The sequence below is a fragment of the Phasianus colchicus genome, chromosome Z (assembly GCF_987193195.1).
Source record: "Phasianus colchicus chromosome Z, bPhaCol1.hap1.1, whole genome shotgun sequence".
NCBI classification, from domain to species: domain Eukaryota; kingdom Metazoa; phylum Chordata; class Aves; order Galliformes; family Phasianidae; genus Phasianus; species Phasianus colchicus.
The window spans coordinates 46,808,760-46,836,407 of NC_143476.1; the positions used below are offsets into that span (position 1 = coordinate 46,808,760).

General features: G+C 43.2%; 1 long non-coding RNA gene across 1 annotated transcript; it reads right to left on the reverse strand.

Moving 5' to 3' along the window:
* Positions 1-5,311: 5,311 nt before the first annotated feature.
* On the reverse strand, positions 5,312-19,638 carry LOC149912948 (uncharacterized). The gene is made up of 3 exons (XR_016461599.1): positions 19,444-19,638; positions 10,155-10,277; positions 5,312-5,996 (listed from the first exon to the last, which is right to left on the reverse strand). It is a non-coding gene; the product is annotated as an uncharacterized LOC149912948 (long non-coding RNA).
* Positions 19,639-27,648: the final 8,010 nt, after the last annotated feature.

Consider the following 27,648-nt stretch of genomic DNA (forward strand, 5'->3'; position numbering starts at 1 on the left):
ATCTTTACCATCAGGTAGTTGACTCGAATTATTTAATGCTGAGTTTGAAAGCAAAGCAGTGAATCTGCATATAATATCTATTTATACACCTTTATAAGGAGCATGAACTAAGATTCTGAGAACTGTTACAAGGAAATTGAGCTCTTATTCACTTATTATTAGGCTTTATCAGAAAATTTCTCTAAATTCTTAATTGTTTAAGCAGTGAAATGCATTGTGAAAAAATCTTAGAATTATAGAAATAAGAAGAAATGTTTTCCTTTAAAACTAGTTAATAAAATATGTAGCTACGAATAGATCTTTCCAGCATATTGTGTACTTGGGGATGAAGTTGTAACTACTGTTTCCATACTTTAGCATACTTTACCCAACATTTTCAACCCTAGCCTTTTCAAAGCTGCTGTTGCAGAGAAGCAGCAGTATTACATCTGCCACTGAGTTTTCAAGTATTCATTCCATTGCTCTCCTGCACTGCGATACAAATGCTCTTCTCTTCCATCCACTAAGATAAAGCTTAATGCATAGCTAAAGATGGAAGGCCTTTATCATATCTCATAAGTGCTACTGAAGTGTTTATAAATATATTATATATATTTACACGATTATTTATTTTGCTACTACTGTGCCTAAATGATCGTGACCTGTGTCAAGTCTTGGATAGGAAGCACCAGCTCTGCTGGTGTTACAGGCAGAACTGTAGAAAGGCGGCTGCATACTTAGATCTCATTTAATTTGTTTCCCCAGGGGGTTGTATTAGTAGTGTTTTCATTAGAAGTGTTTTTACAGATGTCAGCTATCCAGATATGAAGTCTCCGTGGTGGAGAAGCAGTCAGGAGTTTGGCATTCAGAACAGAAAGAAAAAAGTCAACTTTGAGAGACTAATCTATAGAAAAATAATTTACTGACTTTCTGATGTAGAAATGTGCAGTAACCCCATGGCAGCCCTAACGTGAGTCGCTGAAGTTTTGCAAGCAGTTATTTTCTGTTCTTAACTTCAAAAAATCCTACAGCCTGTTGTTCTTCATCACCAAAGACTAAAATAGTCCTCATTTGCAGTGTTTCTGGAAAAGTGGCATCCAGTACTCTTTTTTTTTTTTTTCCTCCAACTGAAATACTTGTAGTAGTTTGACATCATTTTAAACAATTTATGTTTTGCTACAGAAAGCTTTCTTCTAACAATATACATAGCAAGTAGATGATTGTGCAAGTATGGTGTTACAGAATATTTGACTGAAAGAGGTTTGATGAGGCATAACTGCATTGACAAAATAATAATGCATTAGCATTTAAGTAGCAGGAAGGGTAGAGTACAGCTACTGTGCATTGCTTATGGTTTTAGCTGTTCTCTGAGAAAAGGACAGAACAACTGTTTTCAGAGAAGGTTACGTGTTACTGTCATTAGATCTGCAGTACAGATGGGGAGACGCTATTTATCAGGGAGTGTAGAGAAGGTAAAAGAAAGACTTAAATATATGCTTGAAATTCAGGCTGCAGAGAGGAGTGTGGGTGCCACGTCCCAGAACTGGGATGGGGATTTGGACAGCCTGATGGGATGGGACATGTCCCTGCACATGACAGAGGAGTTGGAACTGGATGGTCTGTGAGGTCTCTTCTGACCCAGACCTTTCTAGGTTTAGAGCAATGAAATTAAATCATCAGGTTTTTAAGTTGAACAGGCAAAGCTAGTAGGCATTTTATAGAATTTAGGTTGAAGTGGTAATGGTAAGCCTTCAGTGTTTTTAATTTGCTTAATAGCTTTGTGTAAGTGAAAGGATTTCTTGTTTTGTTTCTGGAGATAGAGTAGGATTGAATTGTTCTCATATTAAGAGACACTGGTTGTACAAGACCCCAGGCCATTGGTGTTCTCACCTGAGAAGGCTATTGAGGGCAATGAGATTATAATACAGTAGATGATGCAGATGAGGGCTGTAGGGCACTGTAAGCTATTATTTGCTCTATTACCAGAGGTACACACGAAGGTTAGGAAGAAGTTCTAGGCATTAAACTGACATGCAGCTTGTCATCCAAATAAGTCAAACAGCTTCATGGTTCATTCTTAAAGCTAGCACTTTAAGCCAGTAATACTCATACATTTTCATGAATATTAGTGCCTGTTTTGTGCAAACCGCTGAGCCCTCTTGCTTCACTAGGAGTCAATCAAGCAACATTGAGAATCTTTTATTTAGACTGTATAACATTTTTTATATTTGTACAGCAATTTAACACTTCTGATGTGTATGCATATGATGTTTTGTATGCTCAGGTTTATTTTGCATCCTGATTTTTGTGGTGATTTCATTGCAGAAATGGAGCTAATGACTCTAAATAAACTAACTAAGCAGGATGTCAAGATCAAGACAATGCTGCCAGAAGGAATTGGTAGGTCTGTCTGTTTCCATGAGAGGGCACTGCTCTTCATGGAAAGCTTTGGACACCTTGACAGCATGTCATAACCTAAATAGCAAAGTTAAGCTTAGCAAGAGGACATTTTAAAAGGTATTATCTCTGCATCATAGCATAAGAGCAAAGCAATGCTTGTGTTGCATTACTTCATGCAACATGATGACATCTTTCCTTAAGCAGTTGTGGGGAAGGCTCCTATGGGCAGATTGAGGGTTGACTGTATAACAGGGCTCTCCTTTCTCAGCAGCAAAATGAGAATAACAGGGGCAAAGGTTTTCTGTAAGAGGTTCACAAACTGCTTCGACATCAGACTGTATGCTGAGTTGGATGCTATCTTCTTAATGCTCTGAATGTGGTAGTTACTAGTTTGTTAACAGGTCACTTCTTCAGCAAATAATTAGAAATTATTTAAATTACCTAACTTCTCTTAGTAAATAAATTAGTATCTTTTTTCATTTTTCTGAATAGTTATGAATTCAGCCAAAGGTTTTCAGGAGAAAAATGAAAAAAAAAAAAAAAAAAAAAAAAGTTTTAATCTTTAACTCCTTACTTGTATCTGAAGGAAATTAAGCAAGTTGGGCTACATGCAGCCTTTCAAGAGAAGTTGTTCAAGGAACAATTATGAAGTTTTACTGCTCTGGGCACAGCTGTATCAGATATGAAGCAATACTGTCTGCTCTTGCTTCCTTTTCTATTGGTAAGAGGAGGAGGATTCCTCATTGTCCTGATGTTTTGATGAACACCTAGCTAGTTAAGGCTTGGTTGTTACAGGTGTTTGGAAAAGGTCAAACAGTGTTTGCTGTACTCTGTGTGTTAAGTAAATAAGTAGTTGCAAGGCTTTTAGTGAAAGCTTTTATAAGAAATCTTTTCCTGACTTACTGAGATATTAATAAAAGCAAATTCCTATTATTCTAACAGTCAGGACAGATACAGCTGGAAATAAGTCTGGAGGGCACTCACTATCATGGGGAAGAGCCATGAGCTCTGCTGCTTGTGGAACCTCTGCCTCAACACGTGTAACAGCTAGCTCCCGACTGCTCACTGCAGTCATATGGACACATGGTGAAGAGAAAAGCAGATTTCACCAGCAAGCAGTGATTTGTTTATGATGAAAGCCAAAATTCATTAGGTAATATGCATGCATCATTTTATATGCTTTTGTTGAAAGCAGTCTTGAGCAGGGAATTCATTTTTTTAAAAAGGTTACTTGTGTCCTTATTTTGCTTGCTGCTCACTTTGCTGATTGACTTCAAGATAAAAACAGCTTTTGTGCGAACACTGACGGTTTGAGAACAACTACTGAATCAAATGAGCTGCAAAGCAATTTTTAGTGGGTTTGGTTATTTAGACTTGCAAAAAAAAAAAGAAAAAAGACAGCTGCTCATAGAGTTTCGGTACATAGTCATAGTCATCCCACTCTGCCTGGTAGCAAGTGCCAGCCACCAGCACCCCTAGCTCGTACTTGCTGCAGAAAGCTGCTACCTTGAACTTCCCTCGCTTGTTGCCGGAGCGATTTGACAGGATGGGCTCATTGCAGGCAGAGAGAGAGAAAATGGACATTGGGTGCTGTTTTCTTTCAATAAATGAACTCTATTGTGAATGAAGTAATTAGATGACCCCTGTGCAGTCTGAGCACATATATATGTGTTTTTAAATACACACATAAAGCGGGAATGTGGTCACTGGAATCCACCCAGTTGCTCTGCAGGCAGAGGGGCTTGCTCTGCCCTGCAGCACTCTCCTGATTTCCTCCTGTTGCACAGAGCAGAACTTCAGAGCTCAGCACCCAAATCACCTGAAGTCATGTTAGGGTGGACCAGAGTTGTCCTTGGGGAGATGAGAGGCAGCATAACCTGTTCTACCATTCGTTTCCCTTATGAAACTAAAACCAGCCACACACAATCCCATTGCCACTTGTGCCTTTCCTTGCCGAGATTTCCGAAATCTTGCATTTATTCATCTCAGTCTCATAAATACATGTTTTTAAAATGCTGCAACCTCAACTCCCTCCTCCAGCTCCAATTTTGTTATCACAGTATCTATTTTAATGGCTATTAAGCTGCGGTGTCCGTGCCTTATCTTTGTCAGTTAATGTATCTAATTCCACCATCCCAGAGGGAATAAACCTGAAGCTAAAGCCTGCAATATATTAAAGAATCAAGAACGCTTATGCAGAACAAACAGAGGATTTAGCTTGGATAAACAGCAGAGAGCTCAGTGTCTTTTATGTCCAGGGATCAGGACTGGAAGAAGAAAATGACTATAAATCATCCCTGTGAAACAACATAACATAAATGTTGTATGTTTATTTAAAACTTTATACAATCATTTATCTGGGCTATAGCTCAGTTTCAAAAAGTGCTCTGCTGTAATGAGGTACTGAGACTAGCAGTGATCAAGAGTGAAATGATATATGGTCTTCAGCCAGAATTTGCTTATGGGAAGAATGGAAAGCACTTAGGCAGACACCGAGTATCTATAGCCAGCAGATCAAGCAGGAGGATAATTCAACAATAACAAAATCCTTGATAAATTTTTTCCTGTTTCTCTTCAAAATATCACATTTCTTGTAATGTGACATTGTTTTGAGAGCTAAGCAACCAGCAATTTATGCCTTAATTTTCACAATTGAATAAAGGCTGATTTGTTTTCCATGTTCAAGGTATGACATGTTGCTCCACCAGACTCTAATTTTAAAAAGGATAAATCTTCTGGGCTTGCATTCCAGGGAGAAGCACTCCTTAAAACATGCTGCTGCTGCTGCTGCTTGCTTATACCCTGAGTTCCTGCAGACTTACAGCAAGTCATGGCTAGCCTTTTACTTACAGGAAAACGGAGGGCCATCAACTGCATGTGTTCTGCATATTGAGATGGGCAGAAGTTAATGCAGCTCTTGCTGCAGGAGGAGAGCTTTCCCCATATGCTCTGTGGTCTTCCAGAGGGATGTTTAACTGTCCCCAAAGGCACCAGTGCTTGCCTCAGGCTGGAGGGTTGCCAGGACAGGGCTCAGCCCTGGCTTTGCCTGTGCCACATCCCGGCCATGGGTCAAGCTGACTTCTGTTTTTGTGGGTACACCCTTGCACACAGCACTTCCTATCATCATATTTCCCCCTTGCATTTCCATGCTGTTGGGGCATATCTCTGGGAAAGTGCACATGGTGACATCAGAGATCTCAGCAGTGTCACTGGCTGGGATGGCTTCTGCTGATGCTGCAGGTGCTGTCCTCTCCCAAGCATCTGCGTGCCTGGCAGATCTCCCATTGCCTTGACAGCACTCTGAGGTTCCAGTGCCTCTGGGTTCTTAAGGCTTCCGTAGGTGGCCTCTGAAAGCCTACACTGCTCCACATTACCAAAAAGCCAAATTATTTCAGTTTGCAGGATTGAAGTTTACTAGTGGCCAAGAATTGGCTGTAAAAAGAATAAGAAATGCAGCACACACTCTGCACCTTGAGCTATTTTATTTATTTTAATTTCATGTCATTGCCTGTGAAGATGAGGACCTGCAGAGACCAGGTAAGCGAGGAACCAATGCTGGAGGTGAGACCTTCTCTGTCTGCACTTCCCCTCCGCTGACAGTACCCTGTAACACAGTACTGTACAGAGCACAGGCTCATAAATATTTCTGTGGCTATGCAGCTGCTGATGTTTTCAAGCAAATATATTTATTATGTCAATAACAATAAAAAAAAGATGACTTATTCAATAATTCATAATGGTTGCAGGGCTGCTGGAGGCGAGCATGGCTCACTTTACTTTAGATAACTTATAAATGTAGATAATTTCCATGACAGTCTGAAATTACTTTCTGGTGAGTATTTATCTGAGATTTAATTTTCTTATTAACCCAACCTATTCTAGAAAAGTAGACAGCAGTGCTGCTGTCTTCCTTGTTCTGCTCTCCCAGATGCGAACAGCCACATCCAGAAGCAGTTGGTGGAGGCAATACAGCAGGAGGGGAGGGAGCGCCATGTTCTGAGGGCACACAGCTTCCCCCTCCATACTGAGGTGAATCACCACCGACCTTGTGGCATGAACTTATCAATATCCCAACAGCTCAGCATTTCAGGTGAGTTCTGTTCTGCAGGTGTTTGGATGCCAACAGCAGTTATGGGCAGAAGAGCGTACACAGAACGCTTACAGAGAACAAGCTTAGGAGAGTGTTTCTGGCTTGTTGCTTAAAGCTCATTTTTACAAGCTGGTAGGTTTAGAGTATATTAACAAGTTTGTAGTGAATGCGAAGTAGAGGATCTATAATTTAGAAATACGAAGTTGCTTTATGGATTTAATTTTGCACATGCAAAAAAAAAAAAAAAAAAAGCATACAGCTGCAGGAATCTGTAACTCCAGGTCTGGTTAAAAACAAACCTTGCTCTAACACCAATAAAAGTTAGCAATGAACATTGGAAAACTCGAGCTATGTACAAAAATTGCAGATGGCTGTGGGACTCCGCTGGGTGTGGGCTCCTGGGCAGAGGTGGTAGTGCGGGATTGAGTCCCACTGACCGCTGTCCCACTGCCCTGCTGTCCTGCTGTCCCACTCCACACCACACAGACACAGAGCACCCTTCCGCCTTCATCGCCAGAGAATTTACTGATGATATGCAACTAAATATTTAGTTGTGCAGAGGACAGCTTGTCACAGACAGCTTTGTGGCTAATGTATACAAATGCTGGCTTCCTCCCCGCGTGCACAGAGATACACATGCACCAGCCGCAGCCTAAATAAGCTGATTTATTTGTTTCAGTTATTTGATAAGTGCATCATACCTCAAACCCTAGGAAACCACTTAAGGAGGATTATAAGTTTTATGATGTGAAAAGATTACCCGGAGTGTGCTGAGCAAAGTTTACATTCAGAGCCTGAGCAGGAGGTGAGGCAGTCACAGAGGCTGGGGAAGGGCTTGCGAGCTGGAAAAGGGATTTTCTCTGTTGCTGCACCTCTAGTCAGATTTTTACTCCCTTCTTTCACTAAAGAAGTTGCCCTGGAGAGACTCAGTGATAGCCAGAGGGCCCAGAGCTGGGGGATGTTATGGGCTGGGTTGGGACTGGCACTGTTGGCCCAGCACACAGGGACACAACACAGCAGTGCTGCAATGTGACAGTGCTCATAGTGCATGCAGTGCTGCAGTGCTCAGGTTACTCACAGTGCTCACTGTGCTCATTATGCTGAAGTGCTGCACTGACACAATGCCATAGTGCTCCCAGTGCTCCCAGTGGTGCATGGTACAGTGATCACTGAGCAGTGTGGCCACACCAGAAGCAGCACAGGAGAGCCGCAGCAGCCACTGTGATGACACTCACAGTGTTCTGCTTTCATTCATTCCCCCAAGCAGCACAAACCTTGCTCTTGCTCTGCCCACCACCACCACTGCTGTGTGAGTGGCATTCGCATTGCATTGCGTTCTGTCTCCTGCACCTTTCATGAGGGAGTGTTCATGTGTCATCAGGAAATACTGGGCAGTACACTTTATTAGCCTCACAATCCCAGCGCCCATCAATACTTGTCGGGGCCCGATGAGATCATGCCATCATTGTTAATCAGAATGGAGGAGGAGGTGAGAAGTGGGATATACCTGCAGGAAGGAATTCATTTTGTGAAATGTACCATGGGTTCACATGCAAAGTGCTTTTTCAGTACAAAAGAGCGGGCAGATAACCAGCCTATCACTGAAGTTTAAGCTAACTTCCATTTAGAATCAGACAGCTCATATTTTTACAAGAAGAGGAGAAATATGGCATAGCAGAGACAGGCGAGTGGATCCTTCTATCAGCTTCTGTAAGGCGCGTTACTTAGAAAAGCACTTAAGTGCACCACTGGCTCCACGCGCAGGGAGTGTTAGTTAATGGAAAGCTGTTAGACTGAGGTCTGTGGGAGAAGCCTGAGATACCCTGCTGACACCCCTGGTGAAAATGCTGTCCCTTACAGAGCCTATTTGCACACCCAGCTGAGTGTAAAGCACAGCGCTTAGGGTGTCACATCTTTCATGCAGCACAAGGTCTCCCTCTATCACTTTGGGTCCAGGTGCCATTGTGATGGGAAATGATGGGAAATGCTCAACAGGCCTAGCAGAAGAAATACAGAGGAGTGGAATGAGCCACAACTGAAGGGATCCAGCTGAAAGATCTTCGGGAATCCCCAGAGTTATTTTAAGAATTCTCACAAAAAAAACCTTGATCTGAGCCATGTCAGCACTCCTGAGGGTCTCACAGAATCACAGAATTGCCAGGGTTGGAAGGGACCTCAAGGATCATGAATCTCCAACCCCCCTGCCACATGCAGGTCTCCCTGGGGTCCACAGCTCATGCGGTCTCTGTTCTCACAGCGCAGTGGATGCACTCTTGTGAATGTTAAACACAGCACCGCACTCATGCCTTTTGTTAGGAGAAAGGAGTAGGTTTTTAAGAGAGCATTTCTTCTTCTCTAATCTAAATGTGCAGGTTCAGAGGATAGAAAGAGTGGAACACATTATTAGAAAAATTCTGATGGGAATTAAAAGCAGAAAGCAGCAATCAGAACTCAGCAGATGCTGTTACAAACTAAACACGCTTGGCTTCACTGAAAAGCACTTGCCTCTATTTCTAAGTATATAGAAATAAGTATGTCTAAATGAGATGCAAATATGTTTCCTTGTGACCTCTCAGAGCGGCTGACCCTGCTGGGTTTCTGCGTTTCGGTTCTATGCTGAGGGGAACACACATTTAGCAATAGCAGCCCTTCCAGGGCTCTCCTGCAGCAGAGGCAGAGCCAAAACCACTTCTGTGCAGGTCCTGATGTACGTGATGACTGCTCTGGGTTCAGGGACAACAAAGCCATGAATTTACTGCCCATTGATTAGTGTAATTCCTGAAGGCCCCATGAAATTCTTTTAAATGAATATCAGATACAATAATAAAGCTGAGAAATCAAATGCAAATCTGCTTTGCACAGGGCAAACTCTTGCATTCATATTTCTATTCCATATCAGACTGTTCCAGTTAAGAGTGCAGAGAGAGAAACAGAACTAAAAAGCACTTAATTTGCCAGTTTTGGTAGAGTACCTGAGTACAGAAGAGGCCATTAGATCATGCAGCCTCATGTTGTGCATCCGAGGGCTTTACATTTCATCCAGCAGTCCTGGAGGAGCCCCACGGCCTCCCTGGCAGCGCAGCACCCATCTTGGCAAAGGCACGTCTTGCAGGAAGGCACACAAGCTCCACGTGAGGACGCTGGTATGGGCAGTTAGCATTCTGCACCAGGGTGATGGGAGAGAGCTGCTCAGCTCTTCTGACAGGACTGGATCCTGAAGAAACCAGCAAGGGGCAGAAAACTTTTCTACGCCCATTTGCAAACGATTTTCATAAAACTCTTCTGTAAAACTTCTGGGCTCTGTAATTCAACGCCAGCCCCGAGCTCCAGCCTGTTACTGGAGATGTATCTTGGCCTGATCTCGCACTTCCAAAACTGGGAGCCAAGTTTTGAAAATTAAGCTCTTGGGCTGAATATGGGTTAGACGTGCCCTTGATCCAAGTACAGCAGTTCTGCAAGCTGTTTGTACTGATTTACAGTGAAAACAGTCTTTCAATGACTCTAGGTAGTTTTTCCTATTTTTCCACCAGAAAAAGAAATAAAATCAATCACTTTTAATTACTTTGCTTTCTACTGTCTTTGGGAGTCCTTCTTGAACAGGTTTTGGTTTAAAACTTAAAATTTCCTTGTGACAAACATGCAACTTAGTTTTACCATCTCTATGACATCTCCCTAAGCCACCTACCTGTGATAGGTGCTGGCTCACTTTTCGTTTGGTTCTGCTCTCAGACAGATGTCCATTGGTTTGCTCCCATGCTGGAGGCTGCTGCTACTGGCACTGAGCTCAGCAAATGGGACTTCCAGTGTCCTTAGGATAAAATGCAGGCAAGAGGCAGACAATAAAAGGTTTTTCACCTATGTCTTTGAGTAACGTAAGTCAGGTGAAGGATATACATGTGCATAAAAATATACATATGTGCATTTCTGGTGCATCTGAGTTTTTTTTCTTCCCTTTTCTTGCTGGCTTGTGTTACTCCCTTCATTTCTGCTTGTCTAATAATACAACAGCACATTAGTTTAAAGCTAACTTCGGAAACTATGTAGCATGAGGGACTCATAACTTCTTAGATTTCTGGGAACTTGCTGCGGCACTCAGTGTTCCCACAATAAGGTGGGCAAAGTGTTTGCTGGCGAGGCATCACATGGCAACTTTGGTAAGCCTTTCATTCATCATCTGGGTTTTCTGTTTTTTTCCTAACAATCTGTTAGACCTCTTGGGAAAGCTGCTGTATCTTAGCAAACCTCTGTGGGGGTGAGTGGAGATGATATTCAGAGCACTTTCCCCACCCGAAGCACCACAGAAGGTCACTTGCACGGTGCTCTGCAGTCAGTCATCCTCATCAATCAGAGAGGCACTGCTCTGCTTCACACTCATTTAAACCAGGATGTGTTTGCATTTCTCATTAATTTGTCAGCTTCCATTTGGGAAGCATTCTCATACAATCAATGGAAGTCAGCAGGTAAGCCTAAATATTTGCACAGGCTGTACCTAATGAGATCGCTTAGACAGCATTTGACATGAGGTGTCACTGGGATGGGAATCCATCCTTGGAAAAGCAATGCCAGGACAGGTGAAGTGAGCACACCTCTGTGCACACACGCTTCCCTTCTCTTCTCCACAGAAACCCAGTGCTGACCCCACGCATGTGGGCACCGTGGGCATGCAGTGCCAGACTGAGGCTGAGACTGCAGTTTGAGCCTGTTTTCTGAGGAATGAGACTGTTGTAGGTTCCTGTAAATCAAATCTAAGCCAAGGAGCAATTCCTTGATATGCACTTTCCAGCTCATTGCTTTGACACACATGCGGGCTGAATCCTGCTCTGCTCTCATATGCAGCTGGCCTTTCACCGATGGATCCAGTGTCCTGCTCGTGCCTTAGGAAACCCAACGCCATGCTCGCTTCTGAGTTATAGTAGATATAAAGGCTTTTTTTTTCTCTCTCTCTCTCTCTTTTTTTTTTCTAAATCATTTTAACGCCATCATTTGTTGGGCCTTAGGGTAAAATTACATTTCACAGCTCCCTTGTTCCCATGCTATGGTAAAAAAGAGATTGATGTCTGAAATTTCAACTGTATTTGTCTTACAAATTTGTCTGACTCCCCGGAGAATAATTGTCTCATATCATTTGAAGGCTGGTAATTCCTTTGGAATGACCTCTGTGTTATAATTACAGCAAGAGCACTAGCATGTAGCTGGGCAAAGTGAAAGTTAATGTTCTTGGTTTCTAGCTTTGTTATTTTTGTTAAACTGTTCCCCTTCAAAAGAAATACCTGGAGATACGGAGCCCTACTCTAGGGGGCTTTTTGCAGATAATCCAGAGCGATTTTTTTTCTGCAGAACACTTACATGCATTAACAATTATCTGAAGGTTGCAATATATTCTTAAAGTGATTGCACATTTCTGGAATATATTAGCAGAAATGGTGGCTATACATGCTGCGTACCTCAGGATTATTTATTTTCTCCCACTCCAGATGCTTTGAAATTTTCTGGAAGTATATTCAGCGGTGGTTTATGTACTTTTTCTGTCATGATATGGGGTCAAATTGAAAATAATTTAAATACACATTCTGCTCAGGAAAGAAAATCCTGCAGAGCTGCAAAGAAATCTGGAGAAAATAGCGGGCCAGCAGATGAAGAACACGAGGCGTGTGCTCTGGGCATCAAGGCAGGCAGCATGCAGTTTGCAGCAGGGATGTCACACGGGTGCTGCTGCCCTAGGACCCCACGAGGAGCCTGGGACGCCTCCTGGGAGCTGTGAGTGCTGGGAGGTGTGTGGGGCTCTCTGCTGCCTGTGGCCATCACTGAGATTTACATGCTCAATCCTGTCTGCCTCAGCAAAGCGATAAATACCTCAAAATGCTCAACATTATACGGCCTATTCTGTTCTTGATTTACAAGGCCAGTTACCTATACTAACCTTTGCTAATGTGGGTGGGAATTTCTTTTATAAATCTTTGGCACACTCAGGAGGGACACTAGACTAAAACTGGCACAATTCTTCTCTCCAGACAAACCTAGTGGCTCTCATCCCCTTTAATTCAGCTCTTGCGTGTGTTTTTAGGGCACTATTTGAAGGTGAAAATGCCCTTTAATGAGCCTGATAGACCTGCACACTTCATATAAAAAGCATAGACCCTTCTCAACACAATTGCTGCAGTCATAGTTTCTAAATAGCAGTTCTTACCAATCATTTTAGTAGCATCTTTGATAATGTTGCCATTTTTTTACTGACTGCCCACAGAAATCATGACACCCCATAGCGGATACTCTTCAATATTCTGTTTTTTTTTCCTCTGCACTTTCTTGAACAGTGTATGCCATAAAAAATTCAGAATTGAGACTGCTAAAGGTGGCCAGCAGGACAGTTCATACTGCCCTACACTTGTCAGCATGAAAATCCCAGTCCAGGTTACCACTGCTAAATTCATCTCTATTTTTTCCTGCATATTTTCTGATGATCCTGGAGTGTTAAACCTCCCCCAGATCCTTTTAGTTAGGTGACTGGAAATGTTTGCAAAGCAGTATTGCATGTAGGCAGTCTGGTGGCAGAATTAGAGGAGGGAACTTTGTTGAAGAGTAATGAGAGTTAATGTTTTGGCTATTGCAGTTGATGGATATGTTGGAAAAATAGTTAAAGTTGCTTTCTGTGTTCATGTCAGCTACCATAACAATTGTTTCCAGAGAATGCAACTTCTGAATTCTCGTGTAGAGCATGGGAGGACTCAAACAACATGTAAGAATGTGAGGTTTGGGTTTGGAGGGAATTTAACTACTTCCAGCTCATTTTTCCCCATTGCAATAATGAACGTAAGTGCATCTCAGCTGCAACCCAAGCCAAATCTGGAGACAGCTCCAAGAGTGCTGTCTTTAGTACAAGAACCACCCTGCAGTTATGAAGCCACACCAGCACAGTCTCTATTCCATGTTTTTAGCCCTACATGAGGATGAAAACTAGTTTATGGAGTAAAAGGTAATAAAGGCTCTGGAAAGTGCTCCCTTTGCTGAATGCAGCAGGCAGACAGAGCCACTGGCACAGCACTGCATCCTACCCAGAGCACGAGCCCTTGCCCCATGGACACCCAGAGCTCTCAGAAATCTGACTCCCTTTGTACACTCTTCTCTGTAAGGGAACATGCCCCATTTTCCAAGTGCGTCCTACAGCCCAAGACGCTTCAGAGCAGTTTTATTTGCACTGGATCAGCCACTGTTTGACCTGGCAAATGCCCGCAGAGGTCCTCTGCAGTGGTTCTCATGTTGCATGCACTCATTAAGGCACTCGGTATAAGGAGGCCTGAATAAAATAACGGACGGGATATGCACAGCATTACCAGTTTTCACCAGTGTGAAGGCCAGAACTCAGAAGTTATCAGAAAAGAGGAGAGTTTATAGTGGAGAGGTAAATTAGGAGACATGTCTAATAACTGTGGTGCCAACACCAAGTTTTCAATATGAGGAAAGACAAGTTCATTTTCACTCCTTGCATGCACAATGAACATCTTGATGGCTTCCCTTCTTGGAGATGCATTAGCAGAAAATGCAAGAAAATATATCATCTCTGTCTCCTCTTCCTCCTACACAATTTGTTGCAGCCACGTAGGAGTCTCCTTGTAGTTTTTTTGGAAATGCTCATACATCAAGCCAGTGCGGGGGGGGGGGGAAGGGGGAGGGGAGGAGGGATTGACAACACACAGTTTGTGCAAGGAGAAGCTTTGTAGCTCTTGTATGAACTCCAGCACTCAGCTCTTGTGATCCAGCATGGCGGAATAGAGGATTTTGAAGGGATGACCCTTGGTTCCCCCCCACCAGTGGGGCTATGATGTGGAAGACTATTCTTCCAGATTATTGCAGGGGACCCAAGAGACAGCTGTGAATCACTGCGAAGCAGAAAATGTCCTTATGGCACGCTGTTTGAAAAGCCTGATCCAGTGGGAGCAAGCCTTTCATTACAGTTTAGGTTTTAAAGCTTCCCTGGTCCTCAGATAGGGGAACCCCATAGGTTGCTATGCTGCCAGTATATATGATACTTACATGATGTCCTTCTGTTTGTTTCAGTGTTGTCAGCTTTATTCCTGAAATCACTCAAATATTCACATCTGGAGACTCCATTTCACAAGCTAATGGCTCTGATTAGCTCAAACTCTGTGTATTTTACTTTGATCCTCTATTTTTAAGACTGATCTCACAGCTCCTTTTAGAGATGCTTACCTGCTCTGTCCCTGGCGTGTGCATCTTTCTTCACATGAAATGCTTGCATGAGACAGCCTGCTATGAGACCTCTGTAGCAGCACTGCAGAGCTTGCAGAAAGGTATTAATTTTAGCAAGAGGGTTCCCATTTGGCAAAGGCTGAACATCATGCTGACCACATCCTTTCCTACGTTAGGATTTTGATACACAACGTAAACGAGCAAGACGTGGCTGTGCCCTTGATCTGCTTCCTCTTCTGCAGGGGTGGTGATGCCTGTGACACTGCTAGACTGAGAGGCTGCCATTTCCCTGGCCTGCCTTCAGAGTCTCGCGAGGGAGAAGTTCAGGAATAATTTAGAGGTTATAGACCAGATCATAGAGCCATCATAAAGCTTTCATCAGTCAATAAAACAGGCTTTTCATAAAAAAAAAAAAGGGCTCAGACTTTTTTGTCTTATAAAAAGAATATTGATGTTGGAACCCTAAAAACTTTGTCTGAACTTTTATTCTCTGTGCTTTTCATTTCCTGTTTTTCTTTTCTTTGTATGCAGGGAGCTCTTTCATGAGAACTTTAATGCTTTTTGATCCACTTATGGTTGAGGTGCCTCAAATAACACCTCCATGCACCCATCTCCCATTTCCACCAACAGGTCACCAGGCAGCTGCGAACTCCAAATTGCTGGGAGAGGGAGGTCATCACCCAGTCCTGTCCCCAGTGGAGGACAAAGGGTGAGTAGGGCAACTGTGCTCCAGACTCCTCTGGCACTCCCAGAGCCTTTGGAAAGAGCATCATGAGCAGCACCTACACTGAATGATCTGCTTGCTGGCTTGGCAAGAAGAACAGCATCCCTTCTGTGAAGCACTTGCACAACTGTCATCACATCACGTGCCCATCAGGCTGCAGTCAACAGACAGAGCAGGTGTCTTCGTTTCCTGTTCCAATTATTTTTCTGAGTTTCCTGAGTAGAAACCAGAATGAATTGTTGCTCCTGGCTGAGCTCCTCTCACCTTGGGCTGCAGCCTGCAGGCGAGCTACTGACTGCACTGCCAACCAACCTCAGCTCACCCAGCAGTTGAGACGAAGCACTGCATCTGATCCACCTGGACTCAGGATGGCATTGTCAGGCAATTACAATAAAACAAAATAGTTTTAAAAGACACAGCAGTGCAGTCTGTCTTCTCACTTCCTTCTTTGCCTTCTCAGTATGTTCCACGTTGCAGAGCGCTGCGATGTGCAGTTGCTGTAGATTGATCTGGCACATATATTCTGGATGTCTTATTATTTGCAGGTACTTTGGGGAAAAGGTTTAGTTATATTTTCTCACCATATACATGCTGGGTAAGCTAATCACAGTTAAAATCCTTGCTGTCAATATAACACCACTGATTACATCTGCTTGTGCTCGTGGTCTGGTGTCTACTGCTAATTACAGAAATTCTGAGACTAAATATAGGAAATAATTTCAGGAAGAAATTACAGACATTGTCCTTAAAGTTGTATGGCAGGGGTAAGGCACAGACTATCTCGTATGGTTTAATTACTTTTATATACTCATTTAGTGTCAGCAAACACCATGGATATTTCATGCACAAATGATACTTTCTTTACAGAGAGTGGCTGCTCATAAAGGTTGTGGATGCCATGTCCATTCCTGGAGGTGTTCAAGGCCAGGTTGAATGGGGTCCTGGACAGCCTGGTCTAGTATTAAATGTGGAGGTTGGTGGCCCTGGCTGTGGCAGGGGGGTTGGAGCTTCATCATAGTTGAGGTCTCTTCCAATCCAAGCCATTCTGTGGTTCTGTAATTCTATTATACTATGGATTTCGGCAGCATAAATATTTTGCAACTGTATGCCAGGAAGATGTCTGGAGAAACCAGTGTTGGCTGATAGACTGAAATAATTTTTTTTAAATGTTAGAAAAGACAAAGTCATCACATAACTTATTTGCAATGAATTAATTGTCCCACCCTGTCTCCATACAGGTGATACTGCACAGCAGCACAGCACTCTAGGGATGATTGGAGGAAACAAGCTCTCTACAGCATTGTTCATGAATAAAACCTTTACAATTTAATGATAAGAGATTTTGAATTATTGTTGGGCAGTTGATTGAAAGTTGCTGTACTTATTTTCAGAATGTGGTAAGTAAAAATTGATGTGATTTTGAAAATGGAAAACTATTGTATGAAACTCTTTAGCACCAAGAGAGCTTCCTGGATGATGGCCATAAGCTGCATTTGTTCAAGTCAATTTTGCATTAATCAGTGTGCCATGAAGATTGTGTCCTATGTTTTTTTATTTAGTGGGTCGTATATTTTAAGTAGTGCCTTTAAGTGTTTTGATGAAACACATTAAAAATCCACTGTAATGCCTAGGTGGCTGACAGCGTAAATATATAGCAGGTACATTTGCCTTTGCAGTTTAAATAATCTGAAAGAGATGCTTTATTATTTATTCTTAAATTTTATCCCCAACAGTCCGTAATATATGAGGACCAAATTTACAGTACGTGTCCTCGATACCTTCAAAAATATCAATGAGTGTTTTCCCATCACTCCACAACAAAATCAGACTTTTAAAATGAAGTTTTCCATCAAGAAATTATATAAATGATCCACTGCCCTTCTGCTCCAAGAAAGTCCAAACCAGCTGAGGAGGTCTTTTTTTAGACAGCACACAGACTAACCGCACTGTAACATGTAGCTGAAGTACAACACTCAAGTCCCCAAGCATCCTGATTTGCTAAGTATTCACAAGCCTGCCACTTTTTCAGTGGCTTATCTGGAAGTTTTTCACCCAGAGGGTGGTGACACACTGGAACAGGTTGCCCAAGGAGGCTGTGGATGCCCCATCCCTGGAGGCATTCAAGACCAGGCTGGATGTGGCTCTGGGCAGCCCGGTCTGGTGGCTGGCAACCAGCACATAGCAGGGGGTTGAAACTAGATGATCACTATGGTCCTTTTCAACCCAGGACATTCTATGATTCTATAATTCTGATTCTAAACATCTTTGTGCCACAAAATGCAACTGGCCTGACAGCAGTGAGATTCCATTTGCACTTTCTGGTTTTGGCAAGGGCAGCCTGCTGTCTTGATGACCCTGCTCCCACACAGCCGCACTGCAGCCTGGTGTCTTTCCTGGCTGTAGAGCTGCATACTCGTGTGGATGAAGGATTCAGGGCTTGATCCTCCTTTTCAAAGTTAGGACAAGCACATGGGATCAGAGGGACATCCTCCTGAGTACATGTAAGAGGAGGACGAAGTGCCAAGCAGTGTGCACATGCTGCTTTCACCAGGAAGAGCTCCCCAGAGCTCAGACGGGTACATCTGGCAGTGCTCAAAGCAAAAAAAAAAAAAAAGCTGAAGCAGCAATGAGATGTGCTCTTCGATTGCCACCAGAAGTTGCTTCTGGTCTCTTGGAAAATAATAATAGTAACAACAGTGGTCAGTCGCCATTTTCTCAGGCAAAAGACCAGCCTGGTTCCTGCCGTGAGCATTGGCATCCCAGCATGGCGCCTGCGGGGTGAGCTCCTGCGGGGAGCAGGCCTGCTCCTGGGCCAGCGGAAGGACTGAGCAGGAGCCCGCAGGGCCAGGAGGGAGAGACCCAGCTGTGCGTATGAATATTTGCAAAAGGCACAGAGCTCAACGCCAACGGCTGGCCTCACATCAGCCGAGATTCTGAGCGCGGGTTTTGTTTCATTGCGAGTCTATCCAAGCTCATTTGTCCGTTGCTAGTAATTTGCCCAGTGGGCCACATCTCACAGCCCTCGGTCTTTATTCAGGCTGCGTGCCCAGTGACCTCAGCACACGCTGTGCCAGGATAAAGACTGCCTGAGGGCAGCAGACTTCAGGCCGGATACCTTGAATGCCGTTTAGATGTGATTTCCAACCTAAAAATCTCCGTTTTTCTTAAATAAAATCACAGAGACGCAGGAGGACAACAACCTTAGTGACGTGATTCAAAATAAGCTCTTCTCTAAAGCATCTGTGAGGCGGAGGGTGGAAATTGAAACCCCTGGAAGAAACACAGACTGCGTAACACTCAGGGAGTGGCTGATGGGTAAATGCATGCCGGTGGCACTGCAAAGACACAGGGCTTATTTAGCACTTGTCTCAGGCTGTGAGCAGGACCACACAAACACAGGCTGTCACAAATACATATCTATGGAATTATGACTCTGGTCTGTTACATTTAGTGGCATTTCATGTGTTTTGCTGGGCTGCTGATCCAATGAAACAGCATTAAGATGCACCGGGAAGCATTTCTTAAATTACAGAAGAGAATATGAGAGGAGCCTTTACAAGGCTCTGCAGAGAAACCCACCCATGGGGCATCTCGCTGAGCCCACAGTGCCACTGCGGCTGGGTCAAGCCCTAGTCCTGGTGCAGACACACGCACTACAGAAGTCACTCAGCAGATTTCAAAAGCCACCTTCTCACCTCAGTTGAAGTATTCTGATTTTACATTACCAGTGGCTCCATTCCACTCTCAGTGCCCAGCTGCTTCTGGGGGCATGCTGAGCTCAGGCACCATTTGCTAAAAGGAGAGGGAGCCCACAGTATCCCCACCAACACTCCAGGCTGCGAGCAGGGGCTGCGAAGAAGCCAAGACACAGTGAGGTCCAGCTCTCTTATCTTCACCAGCTCTGAAGTTGAAGCCTGCAGAGCTTTCCCGGCCTCCCATCTAGGTCTGACCTATCCTCTGAGAGTGTGAGGATATTTTTGGCTTTTTAGAATATACTGCGCAGATCACAGACCAGAAAAATTACAGCTGGCAATAATCTTACCTCATTTAGCCTGTCTGCCTGTCTGTGAAGGATTGCTCCCTGGAGCCTGCTCTTGTAGTATTCGTAACGCACTGTGGAGCTGGTGAAAAGGAGAAAGTGTGTCCTGAGAGGTCTGCTGTTTTGGGGAAGTGAGAACGGTTGCGTTAAGGGTGTTTTGCATGGCCGTTGTCATTTTGTTTTATCTGGATGAAATGCACGAGAATTCAGACAGCCCGCCAGCACCTCTCTGTACACGCAGGTGAAAGAGATGCCCTGCACAGCTATTTATTTCTGTTGTGGTCTGTGTTTCATGCTGATCTGAAGCAGCTTCTGAGTACCATCTGAGCTGATTTGCATCTGAGGTGAAAATTAAAGACTGTTGCATGTCACATGAATGATGCAGCCTGAGGCTGTAATTTAACATTTCCGCTTCAGTGGCACTTCCCAGTTAAACCAAATATACAGATACAGGTGAAGAGTTTCCAGACTAACACAGTACCAATGACTTGGCAGATGGAGGTTCAGATAGCATATTGTGAAGAAAGACAGACAACCAACCAACCAACCAACCAACCAAAAAAGCCACAAACCAGCAAAAAATGCCATGCACAAGACAGCCTCTGAGGAGCCTGCAGATGCGTTTAAGTTTGCTGCTTCTGGACCAATTGGGCACTGCTGGATTGTAGCAGCCAGGGAGGGGGCTGTACCCAGCAGAAGTCCCTAGGTATAGTGGGTGCTTTTTGCTTTTATTTGCAAAGTGAAGCATGTACACTCAGCCCTTCAAGAGCCCTGGGATCTGGCCGAGGGTGGGAGTGATCACTTACAACCACTGTCACAGCTCCAGAGAACTATCTTAAACTTCACTTCTGGTAGGTGAAAATTTATAGAAACTAAAATGAGAAAAATGCAAGAAAAATAGTGCAGGTATTGTTTTCTTTAGAATCATTATATCAATGAATAACATAATTCTGTACAAAGTTCTTGAGCTCTGTGTTATTCTTGTTTTTTAACGGGTCTGACTCTGCTTCGTTAACTGGCTTCTTCTGGCACAGCACTTTCACCCATCAGATTTACCTGTTCTTAGCTGCCTTTAAAGAAACTCCAAACTGCAAGTAGTAGTTAATACTTAGCTCTGTATCACATCTGGTATTGCTTAAAGTTATGCATAGTCTCTTAGCAGAGTCATTTTCCTTTCTGCTGTACAAAATGAAGCATATTGATTATAATTTGTTTCCACTCCCTTTTATCTTTTTTTTTTTTTTAACTCAAAAGTTGGAAGAAAATATTCAAATAGCTTCTTTCTTTCTTTCTTTCTTTCTTTCTTTCTTTCTTTCTTTCTTTCTTTCTTTCTTTCTTTCTTCCTTCCTTCCTTCCTTCCTTCCTTCCTTCCTTCCTTCCTTCCTTCCTTCCTTCCTTCCTTCCTTCCTTCCTTCCTTCCTTCCTTCCTTCCTTCCTCCCTTTCCCTTTCCCTTTCCCTTTCCCTTTCCCTTTCCCTTTCCCTTTCCCTTTCCCTTTCCCTTTCCCTTTCCCTTTCCCTTTCCCTTTCCCTTTCCCCTCCCTTTCCCTTTCCCCTCCCCTCCCCTCCCCTCCCCTCCCCTCCCCTCCCCTCCCCTCCCCTCCCCTCCCCTCCCCTCCTCCTCTCCCCTCCTCTCCCCTCCCCTCCTCTCCCCTCCTCTCCTCTCCCCTCCTCTCCCCTCCTCTCCTCTCCCCTCCTCTCCTCTCCCCTCCTCTCCTCTCCCCTCCTCTCCTCTCCCCTCCTCTCCTCTCCTCTCCTCTCCTCTCCTCTCCTCTCCTCTCCTCTCCTCTCCTCTCCTCTCCTCTCCTCTCCTCTCCTCTCCTCTCCTCTCCTCTCCTCTCCTCTCCTCTCCTCTCTTCTTCTCTTTTCTTCTCTTTTCTTCTCTTTCTATCTTATTTGTACTAAAAGTAACCTTGAATGAAGGCAGAAGGATAAGTTGTGCATGCCAAAAGCATGTTTCCCTTAATGAAAATCCTCTAAGAAGCTCAAAATATTGGATAGAGATCTTACATTTAAGGCATAAATTTAAATACAAGTGTCCCTCAGAGTTCTGCAGCTCTATGAACCAATTTAATGTTACTGTTGGGTTATCAGGTGATTTTGTGAAGCACGTGCACAGCTTTCAGTGAGGTGGACCAAAGGCCTTGAGTCAGGAAATGTTCTGTTACCAGCAAACTAGGGCAACTGCCCAACTCCAAGAATGCATTAAACTCTTGATGAAGTCACTGGGAATTATATTTTTCCCTAAAAGAGGACCTTCCAGGCAAAACAAGTGGGTAACAAGTTTCTTCTTCCCTAAAACCTCCTCTGGATCTGCTTTGCAGTTTTTACCTATTTTCTCTTTCTATTTAAACTACAACAGATTTAAGGAGGCATTTAACTCCTGCAACAGAGATGGCAACCAGATGGTTAAAAAGAAAAAAGTACTGCTTCCTAAAATGTTGCTCTTATTTTACTTTTCAGTTGGATTTAGTTGCTCCTAATACCATAGAATCATAGAACCATTAGAGTTGGAAAGGCCCTCCGAAAGCCATTCAGTCCAACTCCCCTGCATTGCACTGGGACATCACAGCTCCACCGTGTTGCCCAGGGCCTGATCCAGCTTTGCCTTGAAAGTCTCCAGGGACAGGGCATCAACCACATCACTGGGCAACCTGTTGCAGTGCCTCACTACTCTCACTTGAAAGACTTTTTCCTTATATCCAACCTAAATCTACCCTCTTTAAGTTTGCAGCCATTTTCCTTGTTCTATCACCACAGACCCTGCTAAAGAGTCTGTCCCCTTCTTTCCTGTTGCTCCCCAGTAGATACTGAAAAAATGTTTTCAGGTCACCTCGCAGCCTTCTCTTTTCCAGGCTGAACAGACCCAGCTGTCTCAGCCTGTCTTCATAGGATGATAAGTGTTCCATCCCTCAGATCATTTCTATCGCCCTTCTCTGGACATGCTCCATCAAGTCTGAGTCTGTCCTGCACTGAGGACTCCACATCTGGACGCAGTACCAGGAGGTCTCACCAGTGCAGAGTAGCATTGGTTTGGTCTTCTGGAATTGCAGGGGTTGAAAATAGATAAACCTTCCAATGCTGAGCATCAGCTCAATCTGAATGACCTGGGAAAACCAGGTCCCAGCTTGAGTATCACAATAATGGCCCATCTGACCACAAATTGCAGTGTGGCTCAGACACACGTGGCCTCTCTAAGTCTTCTCCAGCCTTTATCTTTAGGTTTTCCACATCTGCACACTCTAGCTACAACCCTGGTCCAGATGGAGATCCAGCAAAACTATGATAGGTGCCATGTGGAGCTGATCCCCTTGATGTAGTTCGAAGGAATGATTTAAATTCTAGCAAGTCAGGTAAACAGGGTTTTAGATTATTTTCTTCAAGAAATTTTTCCTTTTCTACTTGTGCACTTTTCTTACTTTTTCTATATGTGAACCCAGCCCACTGCCTATATTTCTCACTGGTATTCTCCAAAACCTTTCCATGTCTATTTCTTGCTCTGTTTTCTGTTCTTATTCCTCCCTTCCTGAAATGAGCTTAGCACTTCTCTCACACTGTACTCTCATGTTTGTTAGTTCCCTTCACCTCCTTGCTACTGTTTTGTTCCCAAAACGAACCACAAGATTGAAAGACAAAGAGAAGGATTGGCACAATCTTCCACACTGGAAATAGCCTTTGAACATGCTTTGTACGTTTGGACAGCGAATGAGAGTAAGCAGAGGAAAATGATGAAAAAAAAGTAAAAAAAAAAAAAAAAAAGGAATTTCTACCTTCCCAGTTAATTCCTTTGCTTCTGTCTTCTCTACTGAATGTGAGCTTTAATAATTAGAATATACTTATTAAGATATGAGGTTATTTGAGAGCAGACTTCCTGGCCAGGATGCATTATTGGGATGCAGTTCTGCAAGTCCTCATCCTCACAGCTAGTAATTTTCAGTTTCTAATGTTGCATTCAACTTTTTTATTTTGATCATAAGTTTGTTTTACCAGGGAGAACAGCAAATACTTTTCATGTATGATTTTCATGCAGAAAGTTTTCTTTGTGTTATTAAATTTATCCGAAAGACCAGAACCAAGCATCACTCTAAATTGCCCCACAGAGAAGTAGAGGCATTGTGTACAGAGGCATGTTAAACTCTGCATTTCCTGAATGTGTTCTTCATTGATGAAACACGTTCAGGAGCCATCAACATTACCCTGCAATTTGTTGTGTTCATGGTATCACTGGATGTTGCATTCTGAAATGTCTGCAGGGAACCAAATGTTATCAAGTGGATTTCACATAGGAAAAAGAATTACTTAAAGGAGCAGCTGAAATGTATTTCTGTTCTGAATGTCCCCTAGAGGCTGGCTAGTGGGGACATTCAGCCCATAAATATGGACTAAACTCTATTTTCATAATTGATTTGCACTTCATCTTTACGTGCTAAGGAGGCCAGTGGATCAGCAGACTGCAGCTTCATTCTGGTACAGTGAAAAGTCTATGCATGCTACGATCAGGCAAGTTATACCATAGGCAGTTGAGGCCAACAGGAATCCATGTAATAATTCTCACTCTAACATTTTCAAACATTAGTGACTTACAGGCTCTGATCTTAGTTCTGAATTTCCCTTTGCTTTCATTGATTTTGTGGTATATCTTACCACTGCAGTAAATACTGAGATCATAAATGATGACTCATGAAGCTGAGACTGAAGTCAATGCCATTGGGGCAAAAGAAATTAATGGATGCTGTTGGACAGCCTTAGTGCTTTTCTGTATCTGTTGTTTGAATCTTTTCATTGCGCCTGGGCTGCAGAAAGACTGGGGATGTGATCACAAAGAATGTTCCTGTGGCATTCTTTTGCAGCTTATTAAATGCACAGGTGGGTGAGGAAGGGAGATACTGAGGATTTTGGTTATTTTTTTGAATTTCTGCATTCCAGAGGTAAAAATGTATTGCTGGCACAGTATTTGCAGGCGGGTGCTCCTTACAGGGAATGCACAAGGAGAAATTAAGATAACAGTACCTAAAGTAGTCATAAAATTTGAGTAATAACAATAATAAGGTTGACAAATAGATAGTACAAGTTTCCTCTTTGTCTTCTGTGGGTGTAAAAAAGAATCATCCCCAACTTTCCATTCACTGATAGTACTGCTGGAGAACTTCTCACACTGCCCCCATGCTTGGCGTTATCTTTCCTTCAGAGGCCAACTCACAGCAAACAGTGGTGGATCCTTTGAGAAATACTTTCCATGCTGCATAATATGCAATTTGTAGAAAACGCTTCACTAAATTCAGCCACAGTATGTTTTCTAAGGAGGAAAACATAATCCAACTGGAAGTAAAGGAGCTTGCTTGGACTTGCTGTAATAAAGAGCCCTTTGATAGAATTAACCTAGTTATTAGTTGGCCATCCAGAGGTTGCCTGTTACCACAGGCTCCACAGAACATCATTAGTTATGTGATGTGCAGCATTGCAGACCGCACTGATTTGCCGCATGGTGACTATGCATTAACCAGCAGCATTTGGGCAGCTGAGCTACATCCTGACACAGACATGAGCCTGATCACTGCAGTCAGTGCTCGCTGGTGTGAGCACGACATGAGCTGTGTATGCTCCTAGGTGCATCAAGCACCCAAGCATCCAGGCCCGCTGCCACCTGCCCACAGCAGTGTCCCCTCCTCCTGGGACACTGAGCCCCCTGAGCCTCACTGTGCAGCCACTGGGCTCTGAGGTATGTGCACCCAGCAGAGATTGCAGCTGAAAATAACTCCAGAGACAAAGGGAGTGGGAGTTGAGGCAGGAAAATCATTCCTCATAAGCAAGAACATCTGAAAGAAAAGGATTGGAAGCTGACATGCTGACATTCCTTGGCACTTCTGACTTTAGCATGTTGTCCCCGCTGCAGTGCTGAGCAGTGAAATAGCACCTAAGTGGGAAAGGGCTAGATCATATAGAGCTCGCACCCCCTGACCAAACACAATGCAAAAACGCAACTCTGAGGATTTCCAACGTTTACAATCTGTATAGAAGAGGCATTGTTACAGAAACCTTGCCAAGTCTATAGGGCCTTTTAAATTCTTTAATAAGAAGCCTAAGAAATTTATGACTATGTTGCTAGATGTGGAGGCCAAGTAAACTCACAATGTTGATCTTAGTTGTGTTTAAATTTCTCCTGCCTTCTGGCACTCCAAGCAGTAGTGGAAAGAAATCATTTACTCCTAGCATAGTTAAACCTTTGGAAACACAAGGGTAGCATGGAAGAGCATTAAGAACATAAATTATGTCACACACACAGTCCCCAAACTGGTGGTGGGCACATTTCCTGTCAAACACTGCAGATCTGTAGTGACATGGGTAGATACAGAAAGCAAACAGCCCCTGACCAGTCAGATCTGTGGAGCCGGCCCCCAGCTTACCAGATTTCTGCATCAGGCTGTTTTCATTTAAAATGCTGTTGCAAGCAAACAAATAGACAAAAAGCCTGAGCTTTGAAATGTTATCGTTCCTTGCCGAGAACACCACTGTCTCTGTGAGATGACTGGCACTTGGAAGCATTCTTTGTTTTTCTGTCTATATAAGCCCATTTGTAATGTGGTTAGATTTGGGATGGAAAGCAGTAGGTGAGTTTTCTCCTTCTTTACTTTTAATTCTGCTTTTTAATTGTAGGAATGAGTCCTGTCAAATCGTTGCCCACTAGGGACAGGATCATTGTAGTGAGCTGGGGGTCAGCCTCTTCTCTCGTGTGACTAGTGATAGGACTACAGGGAATGGCTTCAAGCTGTGCCAGGGAAGGTTAAGGCTGGATATTAGGAAATACTACTTCTCTGAAAGGGTGGTTGGGTGTTGGAATGGGCTGCCCAGGGAGGTGGTGTCGTTACCGACCCTGGAGGTGTTCAAGGAACGTTTGGATTTTGTGTTGAGGGACATGGTTTAGTGAGAAACGTTGGTGATGGGTGAATGTTTGGACTGGATGATCCTGTGGGTCTTCTCCAACCTTAGTGATTCTATGATTCTATGATCTTGCTGGGTTTTAGCATTGCGCCCAGACCAGGGGCATCAGCAGTATGGTGCAAGTGCAGCAACCTTCCCAAATGCAGCATGGGCTGGGCAGAACACCTCAAAACAGAGGGGGAGTGATCTGCCTCTCTTCTAAAGGTTTTGGTTAGAAGAAGGTTATTTTTCATTTCCTTGCAGAGCATTTAATTTTAATTGTAGGGTAGAAACTGTCAAATGTCCCAAGTACTACTGTGCGCAAGAACAGCAGCCAGATGATCTATCATGTGAAAGATTACCTTGATTTACTGCAAGGCATAAAGTGGTGTGGTGAACCCTGAGAAAAAATGAAGCACCTATCTGAAAAGTAATTTTAAGGAAAAAATTATGTGTGACATATACATGTTCTTCTGTTGAAGCTTATTAAATTTAGACGGTTAGATTTTCTGGTAGAAAGTTTCTTTTTTATTCTCATGAACATTCAGCTTTACCACCTCCCTCCCTTACATTTTCATTTTCTTTTCATTTATGAAAAGTTTAGATCTTTGGAATAAAGAAAGAGTTAGTAAAGATTAGAGAGAGAATCAGAATGAATGCCCACGTGTGTACATCTGCATACACAGGGAGAGAGCTTGTATTTGTCATCTGTGAGCTACGCAGGTCAGCAGGACTGTATGCTACAGGAGACACTTATTAAGAAAAATGTGTCAGACAAAAGTAGCATAAAAATCATCATAGGTTTTGATTGTTTAAATCTGGCCTTGGTCTTTACTGAAGTGTGATTTATTTCCTTGTGCTTCAAAGCCATCTTTTAAAATTATTATCAATCATTCTACATTTCTCATACTGAAAGTAATGAAAACATACATTTCCATGCAATTGTGATTTTTTTTCCTGTTTTTTTTTTCTTTCTTTCAGTTAATTTCTTTCTTGTTTCCAAAAAGAAAACAACCCAAAAACCTTTAAATCAAAAAAGTATGCATTCATCTCCCTGTTGTATGCTGTTGTTCTTGTGCCACCTACAGCACCTCAGCAACAAAATGTTAAGCAAGAAAAAAACCATTTTACTCTCTGACCAAAATTTTGTCCCACTCTCTACAGAAGAGCAGCATTGCTGAAGTTTCATTTTTTAACAAAATGAAATACAGTGTATTTCTTTGCTTTAGTAGAGTATGCTAAATATCTTCAATAGCACATGTAAAACTCACAGATTGTTATTAGTAGTTGAT